The sequence below is a fragment of the Cardiocondyla obscurior genome, linkage group LG20 (genome assembly GCF_019399895.1).
Source record: "Cardiocondyla obscurior isolate alpha-2009 linkage group LG20, Cobs3.1, whole genome shotgun sequence".
Lineage (NCBI taxonomy): Eukaryota > Metazoa > Arthropoda > Insecta > Hymenoptera > Formicidae > Cardiocondyla > Cardiocondyla obscurior.
The window spans coordinates 2,867,278-2,882,072 of NC_091883.1; the positions used below are offsets into that span (position 1 = coordinate 2,867,278).

The 14,795-nt window shown below is 43.9% G+C and overlaps 1 protein-coding gene across 2 annotated transcripts in view; it reads right to left on the bottom strand.

Moving 5' to 3' along the window:
- Egfr (epidermal growth factor receptor) overlaps positions 1–14,795 on the bottom strand; it is a 97,204-nt gene that overhangs the window by 49,760 nt on the left and 32,649 nt on the right. The window contains exon 1 of one of the 2 annotated variants that reach the window (XM_070670318.1): positions 1,216–1,644. The exons of the other annotated variant lie outside the window; for it this stretch is intronic. The gene's annotated coding sequence lies outside the window, so the exon portion shown is untranslated. Of the gene's footprint in view, positions 1–1,215; positions 1,645–14,795 lie in introns of those variants that run through there. 2 annotated transcript variants of the gene reach the window in all.

Here is a 14,795-nt window from a genome sequence, read left to right on the forward strand (position 1 = left end):
TCGTGGGGTCAGATCAACTTTCGTTTGCCGCGCCGAGAAAAGCGAAGGCGAAAAGGGTGGGCAGGAGCAACCGTCGAGACCTCGAGATGAATGCCGAGTGGCGGCGGAGGAGGAGGAGGGGGAAAAAAAAAAGGAATTCATCTGCATTCCCGGGTATAATGAAAGATGCTGCTCGTCGCTTTCGATAATTAACGGCCTTATCGCCGGCCGGGATTTTGCGCTTGCCGCGCGACACGGCGATATTTCATGCTAGGCTTCCTACATTTCGTATCGACGACGTACGATAAATTAAAAGAGGGAGGGGGGGGGGAAATACCACTTTTTGCGACGCCGGTGACTTCGCGGATTGACAATTTCTGTTGATGCGCGATTAATTTCATCGCGTCGGCTGAAATCGAAGTTTCCGTTGAAAAATAAGCGCGATTATTTTTTTTTATGATAATATATTCGGGGCGTCGCGAGATGAAGAAACGTACGCTGACATAATCCTCGAGGTGTGTTCGAGCCCCGTTCTCTTTTTTTTTTTTTTTCCAGTCGAATCGTATTCTTATTTATGATAATGAAAAGGCAAAATTGTTAATCACGGCTAATATAATCGGAACCATTAGCCCGATAAGATTGTCGGCGGAGAGCAGCGTATCGCGAGACCAATAGAAACGCGGACGAAAATTTATTCGATGCGCAGCTGTCGATAAAGCCCCGCTTGACCCAGACAATGAAGGTGCATTACTTCGAATGACTAGCAAGCTGCCAGAACAGGACTACGCTCGCGGTGAAACGCGCGTATAATGACGGGTTTCTTATTCGCGCGGCCAAGACGCGGCACGAACCACGGCGCCCTTCGATGATGAGGCACCATCTTCGACGAGTCGAAGGCCTTCACGTCGAAGGCCCCAAATTGGCGCCCGTCGCGAATTGGCATAATGACGGGTATCGTGCCGCATTGATAGCATGACCCGAAGGATCGGGGTTCGTGTATACGTGCTGCCTCGCGATCGTTTGCTCGAACGTTGAATAAAAATGATAGCCCGTTTCGAAATGTTCCGAGTGAATTTTGCGCGATTACATGCAAAACTAGACGAGGAAAAAACGAGGGAACGTATATTTCGCTGGCGAATTGTTTTATCACATTTAAAGCGAGCATTTACGCAAAGGATACGCGCACGCTTGCGCCGCAAAGTGCGTAAAAAGTAACGAGAAGCAGTAATCACTCACCGGTGTTCTCCATCTCTAGCCATTCCCCGTCAATGGGCGCCGATCAGGTGGAGGCTCGAGCCGTGTTTCTCCGTCCGGCAGGTCGTCCCGGCACCAGCCCTGAAAACAAATTGCATCCCCGCCACGCATGACGTACCGCAGGACCCCACGGGCGGCGAACGTCTGTCGCGAGTAAAGTGCTCGAAATTGTTCCTCCGGGGTGACATTAAAGCCATCGAGGGCGATAGTACCCGGCGATATCGAAGCCCCGGCAACCGGCTTCGCCGTATCTTTGCGTCACATCTCGCGCGCGACGGAAAATTACACGTGCGATAATCAGGACACCTCGCCTGGATCCAGCGGGCACGACGGCGCGGATGCGAGGACGTTTCGAAACGGCTGGACTATTTTCGCAAGGTGTAATCACGCATACGTCGCTTACCACGAGAGTTTACACTTGTGTTACATTATATGCAAATTTAGTTTCTAAGAATCGGCAAGTCGCGGTAATCTCTCCTGCCGGTGAAGATTAACTGTTGATAAAAAAAAAAAAAAAAATGATAGGATAAGTAATATCGAAAGTAACAATAGATAATTAAGTCCGTCTTTAAACACGTCGTTGCAGAAAAGCGGTTAATAAATTCCGAAGTGAAAATTATTTTCGAAATTTACATCCTATTGTTAAGGGAAAATATATTACGGCGTGGCATGCGTGGCAGAGATGCTGGCTTCCATTCTCGAAGAAATCTGAAAGCAGTGCAAAGTATAATACATTCGGGAACATCGCTTTCGCTCAGCCACTCCGATAATTTAATCGAGTTCACCGTGAAAAATATTACCGTCATAATAAATTAACATATAATTGCAAATTGCGGGCCCGGTGATCCTTCTTCAAACAGCGCGTTTGTTGTGATAATTCAATCTCGCTCTCGTGCCGCGAAAAATTATTACCCAACTGTTATCGATTCGCGACTTTTACGTTTTCCTGTTAATCGTCGTTACGCTCTGGCGGCGCGGTAATATAAAAATCATCGTTGCTTTAATTAAGACGGGAGCTAAGGACGATTACATCGGGAAAACGCAAAGTTCTCGTTGCCGGGCACGAGTAACAAGTTGGTATTTCCATTTATTATCTCTCATTTTTTTTTTCCGCTTTACCTTGGAGAATCCTGGGTATTTCTGTGCGCGCGGAGCCGGTGCGCAACGCCAGGGATAAACAGGATTCTCGGATAAAACGAAAGTTTCTCTCTCCGGGGCTCTTCGCCGGCTCCTCCTCGCCCCGGCGAACGGGTGGAAGAGAAGAAGCGAGAGAAGAGAACTCCCGCAGCATCTGTCAGGTTTCAGGATAATTATTTACATCAGATAGAATCTCGAGTTCCACGGCGGGGAAACAAAAGAATCCGCCATTGGCGAAGATGCTAACTATAAGAGAGAGGAAAGGAGGAGGCGGCGGGATTCTAAAATGCAAGGCCTCCCCGCGTTATACTCCTTTTCTTACCGACGACAGCTAAAAGTCCGTATTCCCGGGGGCGAAGGGTCGAGGTGAGGGCCTGAGAATCTATCCCACCCGGGGCCGGATCATTTATAGACGATTTGAAGAAGGATCGTGAGACAAAAACCGTCAAACGGATTCATCCTTCGCGGTGAACTCGGGGACTGATTGTATCTTAGGTTACTAAAGCGAACCGTGAATGAATATTTCAGAAGCGCGGCGTCCTAAACAACGCCACACGCGTTGTAATTGTAATTTGTTACGAAAGGAAAAGAAAAAAAAATAAAGTAACAATAAAAAGAATTAAACGCACGAAGAATTTACAATTTAAAAAGTGACAACGAGGCGGCGATCGCACGTCTCGTTATTCATCTCTTAACGCGCATCGACGTCGCGCGAAAGCACGAAAGAGTTGGTTAGGAAATGCCGCACGTTAAATATCCATTCACGGTTAAGTATTTCGTGACTGCGCACGACTAAATATTTTCTTGCGAGCATCGGCACACTTCGATATACGTTATTGGCTCCATTTCGAGGAATCAGCCACACTTCGAGAATTAACGGAGAATTATTCTGCGAGGAGAACGAGCGCCTTTGTGCGCGCTCGCGCCGTGCGTAAACCTCGCAAGAAACGTCCGTGCTCGGACCGGCTGTAAAGCCGTCACCGAACAGACCCGTAGATAAATACTTATGGCGCTGAGTCGCTGTAAACAATGTTGCTGCGAGCGAGCTTGATAATTGACGCGGTTGCTCGACGAGTCGCGATAAACCCCTGCGGAGGAGCCTCGTTAGAGAGACAAGCGTCTGGTACCGCGCTGTTCGGACAACTTAATTAATAGACGGAATTAATATAATTTTAAATATAACGAAAAAAATATAAAAATGCGCGATCTTATTATGATGCCGACGATTGTGAGTAAAAATATTATAAAATAAAAATTAAGACGAGCGAACAAGTACCGATAAACAAATCAGCTGACTCTTTGTACGTGGAGAGATCGCTGGTCTGTGGCGATCTAGATCGAGATCGATCTCAGAGCATTGGGTTGATTGCCCAAATTCAATAAAAATCGGTTTCTACGAGAACGACGCTGAAGCTGTTTAATTGAAAGACCCATCCTATCATTTTCCTCGCGAGACCGAGTCGTCGGGTGACGACGAAACAGAGAAAGTGCGATAAATTATTGCGGTAATCCGAGGGGATGACTGGTCCTCCTGACGGAAACTAATGCGTTCCAGCTTACTGCGCGGGAGATGGTTTAATGTTAATCGCATTTCGGTTCCTCTCTCTGTCCAGCCTCGTTAAGTCGCTGAGTAATAAATTGATGGTTGTAACTGAGCGAACAATGCACGGTGCGTTATGCGAAATACATTTATATCCTAACGACTGAGATACTTTCTACTTTACTTAATATCTCCTCGCGGTCTAAATATACAGAGGAACGAAAAAAAAATATATAAAAAAACGCGGAAAATTAATTTTATTTTTTAATATTACACGTGCATTTCTCTTTGTTGTTGTTATTATTATTATTGTTCTTAATTCTCTAGCGATCAATCATATTGCAACATGCGTGAATAATTCGAACCTTTTTTTTTTCTTTTTGTTCCAGGTAAGTTCGAGGGTCAAGTTATACCTGGGCCGAACACGGGGGGCTATAACGCGCCCGACAGATAGCTATCGGTAAGTTCGTTAGCAGCCGAGGGCGGTCGGGGGATCTGAGAGATGTCAGCTAAAAATATAACGGCGGTCACTTTTCGGGGAAGCGGACGTGCGGCCCGGTCGCGAGCGAAGTGCAAGCGCAGCCCGTTTTCTTCGGTGCGCGCCGAGAGGATCGTTAGATCGGGAGGGTAGATTAACGGATGGATACACATGTCGAGCCCGGATTGACACGAGTTCTCGTCGGCAACCTATCTCCGCATCTGCCCGGGAACAGGGGAAAACTCATACGCCATAAATATTCCGTAATCTACCCGCCCCCTTTTTATCGCCGACGAGCCCCTTTCGGACACGTCGCGCTACAATGTTTTGATTTAGTTTCGCGCCGGTGCGATCTTCAAGTTTCAGACGCCTCTGCAAAAACGACCGGTCGAGGTAAAATAAAACGCGACAGATTTAAAGTAATTATTTTATAATTATTATAATTTTATCTCCGGCCAATTTGTTAATCAATTTTTTGCATTTAATTCAATTTTAATATAAATTAATATTTTTTTTTCTTTCTATTAGCGTCTCTTAAGAATAACGTCGTATTTGTAGCACGCGGTATATCGCATATTGTATGAGAGTGACGTGCGAGTGTTTCAACGACAAACGTTTATGCAAATATAAAATTGCCCACCGCCCGCCGGCGGACGTGCGCCTTATTTATTTATTGTTCCCGCCGCGGAGTATAATTTGCCGTTTACGGCCGGCCGATAGATTTGCCAAACAGATTAGAATCCGTCGCGAAATCTGGACGGACGGGATGCGCCTCGACTACTACGCGTTCTACGAGTTGTTTTACAGCCCGAATCCCGTCGCGACGAGAACTACCGCTTTCCTTTGTTCCGAGAACGGCATAATCGTGTTTCTTCGCTTATCTGCTGCAAATATTCGCGTTTGGAAAAAAAGCCCCCGGCCGTAAAGGCGGCGAAGATTTTCGAAAGAAACAGTCAAGCCGTACCGAATTAAAAAAAAAAAAAAAAAAAAAAAAAGCAGAATTACTCACTCGATCAAGTTTCGATTGCACACGTTATTTATTGCAATTATCATTCGCTGTAAATTCCGAATGTTTACGGTTTTAGACTCCCGATCTGGATAAACTTACATATCGCGTTACACATTAGCGTGTCCGATTATTGCTGTTACAGCAATTAAGAGATTATACATGTTATATAAATTCAGGCACCGGCTTTGGTATTCGTATTCGAATGCGGCGCCAGTAACCAGCGCTACTGGTAATACTGGATATTCCAGAATGTTATATTCTGTCTGCGCGCGTGTATAAATCGCGATTTTTCAGAATCCGTACAACATTAAATATTCATTAAAGCGGATTATTTGCTGACAGAGGACCGCTTTTACTCGGAGGAGGGGGGGGGGACCTTTTGGTAACGAAAAAAGAAAAGAGAAAAAATATAAAAAAAGAGCACCGCAAAAAGTGGCCGACCGTAATATTGCACATACGTCATTTTAAATGCGTTATTTTGATATACCCGTGGAAAGTTTTTCTTTCGCGTCTTAATGCCGCGGAGGGGAACAAATTCGAAGCTAAGAGTACGCGTGACGACGTTTGTAAACGTGCATTTTAATTACGAAATTTAATAACGGCACGAAGTCAGATATATTCAATTGTAAAAAATTAATCTTGAGAGGAATGCAGCGAAGTTAACGTGACGAATTGTCGTTGCAAATTGTTACGACTTTGAGAGAGCGCGTGTTCGGACAACTTAATTAATAGACGGAATTAATATAATTTAAAATATAACGAAAAAATATAAAAATGCGCGACCTTAATATAATGTCTTCACCGAGTAAAGTTTTTCTTTGACAAAAAAAAATTCTTAAGAGTTAAAAACTTGAAAAGCATAATTTTTTATTTTAATGTTAAGTTCGGAAAAATTAAAAGTACGGAGGCGAATTGAATTGTAATCGTAGAACGCGAAAAACGTAATTAGACAATGAGTTCGGTTTACGTTTCGGTTTTTCTCACCGCGAGATATCATGAAGAACCGGTTGATGATTAATCTCATCGTCGAGAGCTTCGAACACCTATCTCTTATGTTTCTCTCGTAAAGAGCTTCGCCGAAACCGCCGTTCCTCTCCTCCCCCCCTTCCATAAAGTGCATCGGTCCAGGAGATTGAAACGCGAAATTATAATTGCCTACTCGGCGAGTCCGACATTCCATGAACGTTGAAGTTATCAAGGTGGAATCACCGCGTGCGCCATGACGTTGCTTTCTCCCGTTCTTCTCTCTTTGTTTTCAGCCTCCCGTTTCTTTATCTTTTCTTTTCCTTTTTTTTTTCTTTCTTTCTCCCCCCGGCAGAGAGCCAGTACCCTCGTCTGCCGGTGAAAAGGGAAGATATCGGGCGGAATCTCGCCCGAGGATTATCCTTTTCGTCGATACGGTTGTTCTACAGGACCTGCAGCCCCGGAATCTCTTAACATTCTTGCGCATTTACGGAATTCACTTACACGCCATTAACTCCCGTGTTTTCGAGATTACGGGCAAATTCGAGGGAAAAGTTTTAGGGGAACGGTTGTAAAATGCGGTGCACGTTCCTATTGAGTATCTAATCTAAACGCGCGTGTCGTTTATCGCGGGCTTTGATATTCGTTTTATTTTCACTGTTAATTTCACGGGCGATTTTTATTAGCGCGTTAATACCCGGGCTATTACGCGAAACGTAATTAAGTTGCATTCATTCCGGAACAAAGTTAGAAGATTGCGCAGCCCTAGTGGCATCCTCAAACATTGTACACACAAAAGATCCGCGTTCAGTCGGTCGCCTACATGCGGGCATTATCAGCATCGTTTACACGGGTCATCTACAGGCCACGTCGGCGTACCTTTAATTAGAATAATTAACGAAGGTGCCTGACTGAATGATCCCCCGCTCATTATTCCACGTCATTATGCCACGATGTATTCCCTACTTTCGTATGAACGCGTTACCCCCATTTTCTTTTTAGTTTTTTCTTTTTTTAAATTTAATTTCTTTTTTTGCTTCCTTTTTTCTTGGATAAACCGGGAAGATAATAACGACTTCGTAAAGACCCGGAAGGGTGGCGGTGAAAAAAAGACGGAGAGGAAATCGATGTCGGGCGACAATTCGTACCGCATTCTGCTGCCGTGTCGTATGCAAATGCTTCGAAAAACTGCTGGTCCCGGGTCGTCGTTCCTATTCTAATCGACTTCGCTCGATGCCTCGGACAATTTCCTTGGTTTACGGAATAACTAAAATGTTAACTACAACCTTTTTGTGCTCCGACACAAAAAGGGACTTTCGAAGACTCGGCGACTAGCGATATTGAGAAATATGCTTGGAGCAAAAACTAAAGCGACATAATTTATCATGAAATTATAAATACATTAAATTATACTGTGACAAGTACCTGCTGCTTCGTTTTGGCGGAACGAAAATTGAAAAAAAAAAAAGAAATCAAACTTGCTACGTGAATAAATAATACCTACAGCTCAAATCGACTGACCTCGGGCTATCTGGTAAACACGAGTAACCCAATCCGTGTGATAAATACCCGGGTTGAAGTCGTCCACGTCCGAACACCGCGACCGTTCGCCAATACTCGCTACGATCGCAGAAAAATGCGCCGCGTTAAAAACGCGATCCGACAGTTAAACGGAGGGCACGAATACGTTAAAAGAATTGAGGCTGGCGATCATTACGCGACGTCCCGCGAGCGAATCGACGTTCAATCGCGATAATAGTCTCGCAGTTAATATTCCCCGTGGACCGTGTATCAGGTAGATGCGATATCGGATGAGTCAGCCATTGTTGTCTCGAAAAGTACCGACCGGGCCTGCCCTTACCGGTGCGCTGGACCACCGTCGGCCTTCGAAGATCGAAGGAGAGATCGAACTTGAAGAAACGGCGCAGTAAAGGCCAATCTGGCGCGAGGCGTGATCGCGACTTCTCCGCGGATCTTTTCTCGTGAGCACAATCGATCCCTACGAAGAGATACGATTGACGCGCCGAAATGACGACCCGAGATTCATTAATGGAGCACGCGAAGATTGTAATTAAAATGCCCGCCGGTTTCAATCTAATTTTTGCTCCGCTGGGCACCATCGCCGCGATCGGAAAGATTATTATTCCGATTGACCGCCGAGATATTACGGTATTAATACAAATTAATGCAAGGAAATAATAATAATACTTTCTTATTAATAACTTATTTGGAAATATAGACAAAGATAGACTTATAAAAAAAAAAGTTCTTGTGCGTAATTAAAGATCGGCTTGAGATAGACGCAGAGCTTGGCGCGTAACGTGTATTAGTAGCTTTTTTCGAGAACCAACGTGAACGTGTCGCGCGTATAAAAAGCTGGATGCCAAGGAATAAGCGTAATCAGAGAAAATACTGGTTTATCACCGCCTAGTTTCCACCCCTTGATTGCCTCGAGCTTTCGTGCACGAGCGATTAGCGACGTGAGAGGTGTGTATAGGGGAGTGCATAAATAACGAAGTGCACACACGTAAAGATAGGCGGGTTACGTGACCTAGTAGCAATATATCGATAGTCGAGGGACATAAACGGATTACCTCATTGAACAACGCGACAGTTGTTTCTCCTCTCGCCGGTCCGCGTCTAATGTAACGGCTTAACAATGCATCTAATTGTAATAATGCGTCACGCACGATACGTGCGCCTTGCATACCGACGCACCTCGCGAACCATTGTAGTTCTCGAAAAAATTAATGATCCTCTCTCCAAAAAAAAATTAAAAAAAATTGAACAAACTTGATTATGCAACGAAGTTACAGAATATTAAAATATAAACAAAAAAAATCAAAAAGTTGCTATTATAATTTTACAACTTTTTCAATATTTTTATTTCAACATTCCCGCATGGATTAATCTTATTTTTTTCTTTTTAGGAAAATTAATAACAAAAATTAACAGCGGAATTTCCTTGCTGCAAAAGTCGCGGCGCATTTTCTCTAATTGAAAAAGAAGAAGCTAAGACGCGGCTTTATATTTGTACGGCAAAGCGATCGCATACCTCACGGTGAATCGGGGAGCTATGGACCGCGGTTCGATGTCTTCCCCGCGGAAAGATTTAGCTCTGCGAGCAACAATGGGGCCGGGGGGCTCACCCGGTATAGCAGCTGCGGCCCGTGAGCGTCTCGGGGCAGCCTTGAAGCCGCGGTTATGATGTTCTTGTTATTAATTTGTTTTGCGCGCTACCCGCAACACGTCGTGCGGAAACCAGTTTCTTAAGACGTATAGGATTACCGCGGCGCGGCACGACCTGAGGAACCTACCGACAGCTTTTGGACGAGTAACGCTACCACGGACCGAAAGCTCGGACGATACCCGAGGCCGGCTCGGAAATCTCGCTTATCCCTCTCAATCTGGAAACCAGTTTCGAATTTTCGGTGAGAAGCCCTGACCGCCGTGGATCCTTAAAGTACAGTCCTCTCCATCCCTCGAAGAGAGACCGCATTACAATTAAAGGAGTACGCGGGGCAAATTGAGTATATCACGGCCGCAATATCGCTTGATATCCGAGGCCTCGCTCGAGCCAGTAATTTTCTGGATTACCAAATAGATTACCGATATACAATTTTGTAAACTCTATTATTAAAATCATGCTACAACAAATAAGAAACGTTAACTTATCCCGTAAGAACGTCGGATTCTTTTTTTTATCACGACAAACAAGATAAAAAAAAAGAAAATTTTTTCTTTTTTCTCCAGAATTCCTGGAGGTCGACATATTTCTTCCAAAAACGGCTCGAAGAGATACGAATCGCATACTTGACGAGATAGTATGGAAATCGAAGAAATGTCGCACGAGTTGCGTAACGTGAACGCGGTAGGCTGCCGCTGGAGAACGCATTATTCCACGTCGGCGTGGAATTTGTTCTTTCGGTTGATTAGAATAACGTCGAGGTGGACGTTTCCAAGTCGGGTCTTCCTGACCGAAGCAAATCGACTGAACTGAGCGCGCCTACGGGAAAAAGAGCAGAGATGCGTACGGACGGTTTCTGAGGCCGCGAGCGATAACGCACGACGAGAAAAGAGAGAGGCGCGGAAGAGACTGTCCTGGCACAACGTTTGCCTGGCACAATAGAATATAGAGCGTGTCGCGAGAACTCAGGATGGATGCGCGCGGATATCCTCGAAAGAAACGGCTATCATCTGTGCCGACCGGCGTTCCCGTTATCTTTACTTATTCTACTTGTTCCCGACAGCCGGGTTGACGAGAAGAAAGGAAACGGGGCCTTAGTCCACCGCGAACATGAATGCATCACCGACAAATATGCGGCAGAGGTAAACGCACGACTAGAATTCCAATGAGAGGAGTCGCGGCTTTTGAAATGCGAGGTCGTCGGTACATTTAACAATGCCTAATTGAACGTTAAATCGTGCATAAGTTGGATGGCAAAGCGGTGAATGATAATAAAGTATTGATGTTACTGTACGAACGCATTTGGAATAAAAAATAAAATAAAATAAAGCAACAATTTATTAAAAAAAAAAATAGCATTGTTGATTTAACCATCCTTTACATTTCCTGTCTTAGAATTAATCACGGTATCCTGCGATTTATATTTGTAACGGGATGGATAAGCTGATATCACTAGATTAGACCTTTCCTTGTTTCGAGAGGAGATTCGAGCGAAAAAAAAAAAGAAGAAAAAAGAAACGGCTGGAGTTACGAGTGTTAACACGGGTGCAAGAACACGTGTTAAACTCCGCTTCGGGATACGCTGTTCTCGACGTCGCTGATCGATCGCATATCTTGGAAATTCTCCGTCTTTCGGATGGACCACTCGCGGCAATTATAAAGACAAGCCCGGGGACGTGATCGCGCAAAAACCTTAAAAGGTTTAAGGATTACAAATTCGGAACGTGACGCACGAGCTGTACGCCGGGGTCTTTAGCCATTATTTATGAATTTGGTGCGGCGAAAAAGGGCTACGGCCGCAGTCACGGCGGGGACCCGGACGGTGCGCGCTCTACAGATTTCAAATCGATCCGCGAGACGGATAAAATATTTTATGGAGAACGATCTTTTTAATGGCCCTTACGGCAGATGGGGTTCCTCATGTCTGCGTTGATTTGTGACCAACGTCGACGGTGCAGACCTTATCGATTGCCCCCACAACTGCCGCGGCCCATGCCTGGACCGAGGCAGATCGCGATATCGCGATCGGTTTTGTATGTAACGAACGACTAAGCAAATCGAGGGAATTCGAGCTTTCTTTCTACACATATAACTGAATATAATTATAATTTTTATTGTAAAAAGAAATATTTAATAAAATTTTATAACTTCTATCATTTCATTTAATTAAGAAATAACATTTTTCTTTTTTAATTATCAAAGTGTTTGTAGGCTGCTTTTATGGTCAAGTTTGAGAGAGAGAAAAAAGGCTAAAATTGATTTCTGTAAATGCTTTCATTAAAAAGATATTATCTTAAATTTGAATACGGGGATGACTTTATTTTATTTAAAACAAGATTAAGACTCCCTTTAGCATTCCTAATAAAAACGCGACGGTCGTTCGGAGAACCGTCAAGTATACGACTTGAACGGGAGTTTCTCCCGTTTCTCGCCCCGAGATTATATTGTCGATCGTGACAATATTTTATAGGACACTACGGATGATATTGCGCCACCACGTTGCTACGGGAACTCGATTTAATTTAAGGTGCAACGTAATATTCCTTGCTTTCTCACGTGGGCGTTCGCGCGCGTGCTACAACCGAAGCCGAATGGTCTGTTAGCGGCCGTAGATATTATTATACTTTCAAACCAGTTTACTAAAACGAAACAAAAAAAAAAAAAAAAGAAGATATTCTCTCTTTTTCGAGTAAGAACCTGCCCGCGATACTGATCATTGGCCGTCAAAATGATCGTATCCCGAGATTAATTAATGCGCGGGTCGACTTTTGAGAAGATTGGAATCTGAATAGTTGAATCGTACCTTTTTAAACATGGTAGCGTTTCGTTAATATCACCTGCCGTTCCAGTTAAAGGGCATAAAATTTTGGACAGAAAACGACTCATTTGGTTTAATTTGGTCACTGTCCCAAATTCCTAATAATATTCTTCCACGTAAACAAAATTTGCCAATTAAAAAAAAAATTTATAATACCTTCGCGTATTAACCACGAGCAGAATTTTGTCTTACTCGATTAAGGGATTTGTTTTATAAATTTATTTAGAAAAAATTATTTCTTTTCTTTTTTTTTTTTAGGAATCGCAGGAAACTGCTGTCGTAAGCTTGCCACCGTAGGTGGAAAATATCGATAATCCGCGATACGTCGCAGCCCACAGATTTACGTTCGCCACAACAAAGGGAGCGAAGCGCCGATTAACTCTTCTTTACGATTGTAATTTGCGCGCTTGCAAATCGCCGCGCGCCAAGTCCATTAATTACCACCCCGGTATGAAAACGTGCACTCCCGGCTGTTAACGACTCCTTAACCCTCTCTCCGTAAATACGCTTTCTTCTTTACGATCGGGAATATCTACCGTGGAATCAGCGGAGTCTATCAATCGTACCGGGGAAGGAACACGAAGTTCGTGCGGTTCGCCTGCGGTTTAACGAAGATTCGTTTTGAAGACGTTGCGGTTGAACGTCCGTCTTAATTACTTTCATAATTTGACGAACGCGAGTATTAACGGGGCGGTGTTTATCGTCGCGTTAACTTCCGTGACCCGCGACAATTTTCCTTTCTTTCTCTTTTAATTCGGAATTATTTTTGTGAATTTATGATTTATGTGAAAAGCCTCGATGCCTTTCGCGCTGATCTTCGGCAATCTTTTCGCGTGATCGCTGCGAGAGAGCTCGATTCGGCCGACGTTTTTGCGCATTAGAAGCGAGGCGATTTGAAATCTCGCGAGATTACGATTAAACGGCTATCTTGAGGCAAGAGTGGAGATGTCTGCCAAATATTAGCACAGCCGGTGCAGCTACCGTTAGCGCGTACACCAACCTCCGCGCTCTTGATTGGATACAATCTTATATCTATAAGCATTTACCTTTTAAAAAATATAAGAAAACGCAATATTTTTGTTCCGTAAAGAAGTTACACGAGTACTACGCTTGAGCAAATATCGTATTGATATTCCGACGATACCGACGTGAGAATATCGAAAGATTAGATAAGTCGCGTTTTATTCTTAGTCCGCGTAATCCGCTAGGTAAATAGTTGGAAACATTGGCCCATTTTCCGGGTGCTCTAGCGCAATCTGGCAATTAAAATTATTTTGTTACGCAAAAAAAGTGGGCGACGGAAGTGTTTCGCTTTTATTATCCGTGTCCAATGATACGCGATATTTCATAAAAGCTGGAAGGGAACTCGACGGAGAAAGCGAGTGATTTTTGAAGTGGGGGGAGGAGAAAAAAAATTCAGTCATACTCGTACGTAATAACGAGTAACGTTCAATTTTTTCGTCGTGCTTGAATACATATGGAAACAACCATTTCACGTGGTTACGATTATTCATGTTCGAAGACCGATATAATAATTACTATCAATTCTCTGAAGAAATAAGCATACGCCGTAATTATTTTGCTGAAACACTAAACATTTTATCGATTTTGTTGCACGGAAAAAATTAATTAAGACATTAATTATAAATGTAAACTTGAAATATTTATCTCGTGGAAAAAGAAAAAAAAAATACGTGGACAAATATTTTTATAATAAGGAAAATATGACATAAAGAAAAAAGACTTATTCTTCAGAAAGCATTGCAATGTCTTACGGTTCTTTTTGTATTATTATACGTCGAGTCCTGCGCGCTTAGCCGCGTTTGAGCATTGTCTCTAGCCGTGAACGCTCGCCAAATATTTAATAAATTTTTGAAAAGAACACGAAGGCGGCTTAGTAATTTTTTTAGTTCGCGATCGTCTTCTCGTGGACTGTCCGTGAACTGACACTCGACGTCTAAGCACATTAACGGAGAGCCGGTCGGTTTGTATTCGACTTAAAGTTCGTCTCGGCCGGGTAAATATTAAAGTGCCTGCGAGACGCGGGGAATGCCGCGAGCTAAGTGATTGTAATATCATATACCGGGGATTCGTACGAGTGCACTGTAAATTATAACACGAAAAGTCTCAAACAAATTATTTAAAAAAAAACTCGACTGGGCGACGTGTAATTTCCGTGGCTTTCGACTTTTCCAAACGCGGCCGGGGTCGGTTGCGCGGACAAGAATCTCGTAAGATAAAGCCGCCGGGAAACAGGCGCGTTTCGCGAGGGGAGTAAAAATGACGAAATAAAAAATACGACGGACGCGGATAGTCGTCCTTTGATTATCGCGCGGGGGATTTCGGCAGGTTTAAACGCGAGTACGGCGAGGAACAACGGGGCAAGATTTCTAGCATCTACGCCCGTGTGAGCCGAGAATGTGTGAGGAG